The following is a 9,543-nucleotide window of genomic DNA, read 5'->3' as shown; positions in this document are numbered from 1 at the left end:
GCCTTCACCAAGCTAAAGGAACACCTTGGAAAGCCACCCCTTTTGGCCAAGCAAGAAAAAGGGGAAAAGTTGTATTTATATCTAGCTGTATTAGAGCATGCCATAAGCGCCGCCTTGGTCAAGGGGGAAAAGAAGCACCAGCAACCTGTGTACTATGTGAGTAAACGGTTGGTAGACACAGAAACCCGGTACCCAGAAATAGAGAAGTTAGCATATGCCCTGATAGTGGCTTCTCGAAAGTTGAGGCCCTATTTTCATGCTCATGCGATTGAGGTGCTCACAAACACTCCCCTGCGTCAAGTCTTGCACAAGATGGAGACTTTGGGAAGGTTGTTAAAATGGTCGATTAAATTGAGTCAGTTCGACATCACTTACACCCCGAGGACCTCAATCAACGGGCAGGTAGTTGTAGACTTTATACTCGAGTTTGCATACCGACCTCAAGAGGAGGAAGAAATAGAGGAGAACGAACCAGTGCATGAAGAGGAAAGGCACCCTGAAGAATGGAACCTCCATGTAGATGGGGCGTCTAACGAAGGGGGAGCCGGCGCTGGCATAGTGATGATGGGACCTGTATGGAGCAAGATGTATTATGCCTTGAGATTTGGATTTGAAGCTTCCAATAATGAGGCAGAATATGAGGTGTTGTTGGCCGGCCTGCGACTAGCTAAGGAGTTAAAGGTATCCCACTTGCATGTCTTTAGTGACTCACAGTTGGTAGTGATTCAAGTGAAGGGCGAATACCAAGCTAGAGGTCCAAAAATGGCTGCATACCTCACCAAGGTGAAGGAGTATTTGGATCAGTTCGAAAAATACACAATAGAACAGATCCCCAGGGAGCAGAACACAAACGTCGATGCACTTGCGAAACTCGCCTCCACACGAGACAAAGACACGCTTGAGTCCATACCGGTTGAATATCTCCCCAAGCCAAGCATAGCAGAAGAAAGGATCAACATGGTTGAGAGCTCTGAGGAGTCATGGTTTGCACCCATTGGGAGGTACTTAAATGACAGGACCTTGCCTTTGGATAAAAAAGAGTCCCGCAGATTGATTTACAGAGCCGTCCATTACACCCTAGTAGGTGGATCCTTGTATAAGAGAGGCTTCTCTACCCTGCTCCTATGGTGCGTAGATAAGGAAGAGGCATCAAAATTTTTACAAGAGATACATGAAGGGGAATGTGGAAACCATGCTGGGGGGCAGTCCACGGCCAAAAAGGCCATCCGCCAGGGATATTATTGGCCTACCATGGAGAAGGACGCGAGCGACTTCACGAGAAGGTGTGACAAGTGCCAGAGACATGCGAATTACCCCGACAGTCGCCAAATGAGCTGGTGAGCATGACCAGTCCAGGCCCCTTCGTTGTGTGGGGGATTGGCTTGATTGGGGCACTGCCAACATGAAGAGGAGAAGCTAAGTACGTGGTGGTAGCAGTCGACTATTTCACTAAGTGGGTGGAAGCGGAGCCTTTAGTGAACATAATTGCTAAGCAGATCACCACCTTTGTCAACAAGTACATTGTTTGCAGATTCAGAGTACCTTACAAGATTATCTCCGACAATGGAACACAATTTGAAGGAGGGATATTTGAGGACTACAGCAGGGCAAAAGGAATCAGGAGGAGTTTCTCCGTAGTAGTACATCCCCAAGCCAATGGGCAAGTAGAGGCCTTCAACAAGATCCTAAAAAGGAACTTGAAAACTAAGTTGGAAAAGTTGAAAGGGGCCTGGGTCGAGGAACTCCCAAATGTACTCTGGGCCTACAGGACCACCCCTCGTTCCACCACTGGGGAGACACCTTTCGCCTTGGCCTACGGCTGGGAGGCTGTCCTTCCGATAGAAATGAAGATTAACTCCATCTGTATGCAAGCATATGATGACCAGGCTAACATCACAGCATTGGTCGAGAACTTGGACCTGCTGGAAGCCAAGAGGGTAAGGGCACAACTAAGGTTAGCCACATATCAGCAACGGGCAGCGAGGTTCTACAATTCAAGGGTGCGAGAGAGAAGGTTCAGGGTAGGAGACTTGGTACTGAGGAAGGTACTCCCTAACACAAGAGACCCGAGGGCGGGGGTACTAGGGGCGAACTGGGAAGGACCCTACCATGTCACTCAGTGCATACCACCAAACACCTACAAACTGGACCGCATGGATAGCACCATTATACCTTGGGCGTGGAATGTGAAACACCTCAATAAATACTACCAGTGAGACTTCTGCACCCATGCAAAGAAGACCTATGTTTAATTTGTTCCCTGTTATGTTCACTTAGTAAGTAAGAATTAAAGAGGCTACCTGGGTAACCTCCAAATTAGATGTAACCCTTTCATATGTATGTAATTGTAACCCGCACGCTATGAATGAAATAGTTCGCTACTTTACGTGTCATTCTTCTTCCATATAGCACCCACCAAAGTGCCTGCTGAAATAAATTTCACCAAACACTTGGGGGGGTAGGGTAGGAGGAAAAACATACAGCAAACAGGAGGATCCTAAAAAGGACCCCTCATATTAGACGGAACCTAAAACGGACCCGACCCCCTATCAGGAGGATCCTAAAAGGACCTCTTATATCAGGGCCTTAAACGAGGTCCTTATATATATAAAAAAATGTGATGAACCCTTACAAATAGGGAGAAGACCTTGCAAGGCATATCTTGAGTTCACAAGGATTAGCTACCCTTGTAAACATCAAGGAGGCTAAAAGGTCTTACAAAAAAAAAAAAACTTCCAAATAAAGGCAGATGCTCCCACAAGAGGAAAGGCCTTAGAAAGAGCACCAACCAATAAGCCTAGAGCAGCTACCAAGTTGTCTAGCCAAAAAGGGTCCTAAAAGAGACCCTTGCAAAAATAGTACTATTAATAATGACGAGAAGGACGCTTCTCGAAAAAAATAATAAGCGCGCGCAAAAATATATAAAAGGATAGCTAGAACCCAAGGGGTCAATATATCCTTATAAGGACAATCAAGAGGCCGCAAAAAAGGACCTGTTGAACCCTTTCACATGGGCTCCAAAGGACCTCTAGCCTAATAAATAAAGAAAGGGGAACCTACCGAATCCCATCATACGGGCTCAAAAAGACCTCGAACACAGAGGAATAAAAGATGAATAATCCCGTATGTATATATAAAAAAAAGAGAGTTTTGGTAACATTAGAGGACTCGGAAAAAATTACAAGCAAAATAGGGCTCGAACGAGCATACATCCATAGTGGAATAACTGGAAAAAAATCATAAAATGATAATCTCAAGGCCTCTTGCCAAGGGCGTTCCACCCAGTCGCCCGGGCAACAGCGTGCTCGCCAAAGGAGGAGAAATCGAAGTTAGGTTCTTGCCTCCATACGCCATAAAGGGCGTGCTCTATGGACCTATACTCAATAACTTCCTTGTCCACCCCTAAGGAAGTGAACCTCCCCTGCGACACAGCTGTAGCAGCCTTGGCACCCTCAATTTCGTCCTCTAAGGAAGCGACCCTCTCTTGTGACGCAGCCGTAGTAGCCTTGGCACCCTCAAGTTCGGCCTCTAAGCTAATGACCCTTTCCTGCAACATCGTGGCCTTGGCAATCGCCCTCTTCTTCTTTTTTGATGAGGAAGAAGCTTTCTCCAAGGCCTTCTCTAGCTTAGACCTAGTTTCAGCAAGTTCCCTCTCGAGCTCCTAGACCTAAATTGGAAGACGGTCCCTCTCAACATTCGAGGTGGAAAGGTTGTGAGCCGAGACGACAAACCGCTGAGCCATTGTATAGGTCTGTACAAGAAAAATAACAACAACAATGATAAGCAACAAAAAGAAAGGGAATAAAAAGGGATAAGGCTAACATAAGATGCATGAACTCACCCAAGTAGCGGAGCGCGTAAGAGTCTCCCCGAGATCCAACATAACAAAACTCCCAAGACCACTCCAATCAGCTTCAGGAAGGTCTGTGGCGATCTCGACATACCGCCGCCCGTAAGAGGCCGCCATGTGGCCCACCTAGGGCATCCCTTCTGAGCCAAGGGTACCCGGCTGAGTAAGGACAGATGACCTGCTCGCCGAAACAGGAGGGGGCGCAGGAAGATCGGAAAAATGAGCCCTCGGTAGATCAGGAGGGGGTGCAGGAAGATCGGGAAAGTAAGCCCTTGATGTACCAGGGTCGAGGGGAGCCTCAGGAAAAGCATCAAAGTCCTCAGAATAAGGGCAAACGAAATGCCCTGGCATGGCTTGTTGATCCTGGGAGTGGGAAGCCATGTCAGGGTCTAGAGGGGCAAAAGGATGGCATCCCCCGAGGGATGAAGACAGCTGGTGAGGTTGCCCGTGTCCAAGGGAGACTCCCTCTGGCACGCACTCGGCCTCACCTTCATTCAAGCGATGCTCAGCCGAAGCAGCCTTCTTCTTCTTTGACCCAGGAATATTCCACAACAACCCGGGATCTGAAACCGAGGACAACTTGTGAAAGTTGAGTTTTTCCACAGTGAAGAAGTATGTAGCCATTTTCTCGGCAGGGTTAGCATTGATGAATGCATTCACTGCACCTGCCTCCGACCCAAAAACTCCAGGTATGGAGAAATACTCTGCACGATTCACATAATTGTCGACACAAACATATGTTATAAAACAGTAAGTTTCAAAAAGAAAAGGAAAAGGTGGCTTGAAGTACTTACTGGGAGCAGAACGAAAGTGCTCATGAACAGAGAGGGGACCCTGCACAAAGAAAAAGTTTCGCTTCCAGGACCCCGGGTTAGACACAGTGCCCTCTATCAAAGGGACCGAAGTATTGGCTTTTTGCAGGAAATAAAAGCCCTTGGACTTAGGAGATGGCATAAGATTGTACATGAAATGCACCTCTTGGGTCGTAAGAGCACGATGGACAAGTTCCATAAATGAGATGAAGAGGCAGCTCAAGGTCAGCCAACTGTTGGGCGCCAGATAGAGTGGAGCAAGGTCAAAATATTTGAGAATTGCGACGAAGAGCGGGTGTAATGGGATTGTACCACCCGCCTTCAGGATATGCTCGCTCATAGCCAAGTAGCCCGGATTTGGGCAGTCAGCTCGACACTTGTTCGAAGGAACGTATAATGCGTATTCTGGAGGAACACGGTAGTTCCCTATTATTTCCATCAATATATTTTCGGACACATGGGACACTAGGGAGGATGCCAACAGGGGGGCAGTGCCCTGGTCATCAGCAGTCACTTGTCGTCGCCTTCTCTTCGGCATATCTGCAAAACCAAAAGAAAACTTTACCCTCCATTTTTTCTTCCTAGCAAGAGTCTTCCACCGAGGCACCGACTGCGAAAGCGCTAAACTAGGGTAGATCGAGAATAAGGGCTGAGGAGAAGACGGGACGACCCCTTGACAGACATTAGGGGAGAACGGGCTAGGAGGCTTAGGTGGGAGATATCCCTAGGGCAAATCTAAAAGGGTCACCCTAAGGTTCGCTACATGGTCGTTAATGTCAAGGGGGAAAGGTACTCCGTCTCCTCTCAACACCGAGTCTATTTCGCTCTCTACCACCCAAATTTTACGCCTAAGTTCAGCCATATGCTCGAGATGACTTATACGGGCCTTCCTTAAGGTGTCGTGGTCACGGTAAGGATTTTCCTCAGGGGACTTTGAGTCTGAAGACAAGTCAACCAACTCGACCCCCGGAGGAATGTCAAACGGACCTTCACCTGCCATGAGACCTCATCCCGAAAGCAAAAAGGATTCACGTATAAATGAGAGGATTGATACAAAACACAAAGGAATGGGCTCAAAACCTCTAGGTACAAATGCTCTGAATGACCCACTACGGGGTATGAATAAAGGGGCATGCAACAAGATTAGCTCACGACAAGCTCAGGCCAAAATACCCCATCCTGAGTAGTGCTAATTTGGACCCAATGAACATAAGGAAAAAATAAAATATACCTCAAGTAGGTAAAATGAGGCACTGTCATGGTCAAAAGGAGGTTGAGGGCCAAAAGCACTATCGCAGTCGAAGAGAAGCAAATGTTCGAAAGCACACATCTACAAAAACAAATGAAAAAGGTGTTTTAGTCCTCAAGTACCTGCATGGATATAGACATACAAAAAATGAACTCAAATAAAAGAAAAAAGAAAGAGGATAGCAAAAGTGAGGTTGTGGGGGATTGAACCCCTTACCTCTTGAAAAGAGCAAGGATCTAAATGCCACTAAGCTAAGGAGATGAAGTGTAAATAATAGGCTAGGCATGAAGGCCTATTTATAAGAATCAAAGAGAAGAGTCTACCAGAGCACCTAACGGTCCCCTCCTAGACTGGGGGGCAAGTGTGGATGCTCAAAATCCCACAGTTATAAAAAGGCCAAAAGCGCGTGCTAAGCTCCCATAAATGCCTAAATACATGCCCGTGCCGCGAGGCCCTTGGGCAACCATCTTCTAGCAAGGAGGCACGTGAGGCTATTCTCGGCACGCCTAGCCCTACACCTCACGAGACCCATCTCACGTTCCTATCACCCATGCCTCGTGGGTAAATCTGATATGCTTCGGGCATCTCCCACCAACTGCTCAAGGGCCCCGTCTCGTACCCGACCGCACTTGGCCTCGCGCCCGAGGGCTCATGGCCTTGCGCCCGCGGGCTCATGGCCTCGCGCCCACGCGCTCATGGCCTCGCACCCGCGTGCTCCTGGCCTCGCGCCCGCGCGTTCCTAGCCTCCTGTCCGCGCGCTCCTGGCATCGCGCTCGCATCCTTAGGAGTCTCGCCACAGCCGCAAGCGTCTCGCGCCAGGAGACGTCCCACACAAGGAGGTGCCTTGCGCTTGGAAGCGTCTTGTGTCTTGCCATGCCTTGGTAGCGCACCCAAGGCCCCACGCCATGGGCCTCGCGAGACGATGTCTCACCCCCGCCTACAAGCGCCGCACGCCAATGACCCAAGGGCTCCCTCTCACACCTCGCCTAGGCCAGCGCCTCATGCGCCCAAGACATCCCAGGAGGCCTCGTGCCTGCCACCTCAAGATGGTGTATCCTATGAGGACCTGCGAAGACTCCAACGTGTAGAGGTAAAAGAACAAGTATAATTCAACAAGATCATGCTAGTACAATCTTGTACGGGGTATGACCTTTAAGACCCCGTATGCCTGATCTACATACTCATGCCAGACAAGTAGTGGGAGTACTAGGAGAGGGGACAAGGATTGAATACTTCTGACCAGATGTCAGAGTCGACACCACCACCAACACCACTACGCCTGGTGCCACTCCTTTGACATTCGTACAAAATAAGTAGTGGGGACATCCTCAATATATTTGACCACGTACTGGAGCCAACACCACTACCCCTGAGACCACTCTCCTGACAGTGTACTTGCGTACCATCTGGTCCCCTGGACCACAATGTATCAGGGGCCATTAGAGCCCACTATAAAAGAAACCACACTTCTACATGGAAGGGGGTTAGAAAAAACACTGTAGCACTACACCATGAAAAATACAAGTTCATTTCACCATTTTCTTTCTGCAACTATTCTTTGAGTTTTTTATTAGATCTTTGAAGTTTTTCATTTGATAAGCTCTATATTTCAATTTTTCTAACTTAACTTGGTTGACGAGTTCTCACCGCCAACATAGTACATGGGTACATCATCAGTGTGGTGGCACAGGTAGTAGTGGTGCAGAAGGTCATGGTGTCAGCTCTGGTACATGGTTAGGGTCTGTGGGAACACCTCCACTTTAGTACCTAAATGTACCTCCACTACTTATTTAGTACGAGTGTCAGAGATTGGCTGGTAAGGACCACAGCAGGTACCTCACTCATACAACCACTACTTGTCTGGGATGGACACCATATCCGTGCTTTGTGTTCTTTTGGCTGATAAGCATGTTACATTCCCTTACGTGCTCCATGCATCCCATAGATGTTTTTACCTTTTCAAGTTGTGCCTATACCTCAAGCCACTCTATATTCTATTACGCATCATACTTGCGGCCTTCGTGCATATACACTTGCGAAGTGCGAGGAGTGTATGTTGTGTGAAGCGTTGATCAGGCGTGAGCCATGAAGACCCAGGCAGCTGGATCTTCCATGCGAGGCACGAGGCGAGGGGGAATCATAGAAGCACAGGGAGAGACAGTCTCACGGAGGCACAGGCACTATGGTCTCGTAGAGTCGTGGGGATGGGTCGGTCTCACGTAGTCTCGAGGCATGGGGGTGAGACGGTCTCACGTAGGCACGAGGTTTGGGGGCCTCGTGGAGGCATGGGCACGATGGTCTCGCGGAGACTTGGGGGCAAGAAGGTCTCGCATAGTCGCGAGACGTGGGGGAAAGAATGTCGCTTGTATGCGTGAGGCGCGGGTGCGTCGGGGAGGTATGGGCACGATGGCCTCACGGAGACGTGGGGGCGAGATTGTCTCGCGTAGGCACGAGGTGCAGTGGTCTCGCGGAGGCATGGGCATGGTGGCCTCGCGAAGATGTGGGGGCGAGATGGTCTCGTTTAGGCGCGAGGCGCAGAGCCGTGAATTCATGAGGCGCTACGCGGCTGGGTGCACATGCGCGAGATGGAGTGTCTCACGAGACGGGGCCCTCGCGTGGCACACCTCCTTGGCACGCGAGACACTAGGTTGAGATGTTGCGTGGGTAACGGGGATTCGCTTGGCAAGGCATCCAATATTCGTCTAATGATATACTTAGGTGTTTACAGGACCTTAGCACAAGATTTGGGTCTTTAACAAGTATGGAATTTTGAGCATCCACACTTGCCCCCCATTCTAGGAGAGGACTTTTAGGTGCTCTGATAGACTCTTCTCTATGATATCTTCAAATCATAGGTGGTGCTTGTGGGTTTCCTTGCTTTGATTGTGTATAAAAATGCATTTTGGAGGTGGTGCTCCTCATGATTCCTTAAGAATGAATGTAAGCCTATCATTGTGCTCTGCAGATCCCAATGCAAGGGCCAAGCCCCCTCTTTGACCATTGATCAGGCATCAGATTTGACAGCTAAGATGAGCTTATGGTTCTTCTAAATAGGCCTTCATATCTAGCCCATTATTTACACTTTATCTCCTTAGCTTAGTGGTTTTGGAGTCCTTACTTCCTTCAAGAGGTAAGGGAATTGATCCCCCACAACCTCACTTTGGTTGTCCTTTACTTTTATTATTTGAGTTCATTTCTTTTATGCCAATATCCATACAGGTACTTGGGGGCTAAAACTCCTCTCTCCATTTTTGCAGGCGTAAATCTTCGACCCTTCGTATTTGTTCGATCATGGTGGTGCTTTGTACCCTTGTCCTCCTATTAATCGTGCTGGTACTTTCGATCTTCGGCCTCCCTTCAACCGTGACAACGCCCGATTTTTCTTACATAAGGTATACTTTCATTCTTTCTTACTTCGTTGGGTCCAAATAAGCACTACTCGGGATGGGTTGCCTTGGCCGGAGCCCGTTGTGAGTTGATCCACTTACATGCCCTTGTTTGTACCCCGTAGTTGGTCATTTAGAGCGTTCCTATCTAGAGGCTTTGAGCCCATTCCTTTGTGTTTTGTAGCAATCCCCTCATTTACATGTGCAGCCTTATTACCTACGAGATGAGGTTCCTTGGAATGTGAG

Source organism: Humulus lupulus, chromosome 5, assembly GCF_963169125.1.
Source record: "Humulus lupulus chromosome 5, drHumLupu1.1, whole genome shotgun sequence".
NCBI classification, from domain to species: Eukaryota; Viridiplantae; Streptophyta; class Magnoliopsida; order Rosales; family Cannabaceae; genus Humulus; species Humulus lupulus.
This window is presented reverse-complemented; position numbering follows the sequence as displayed.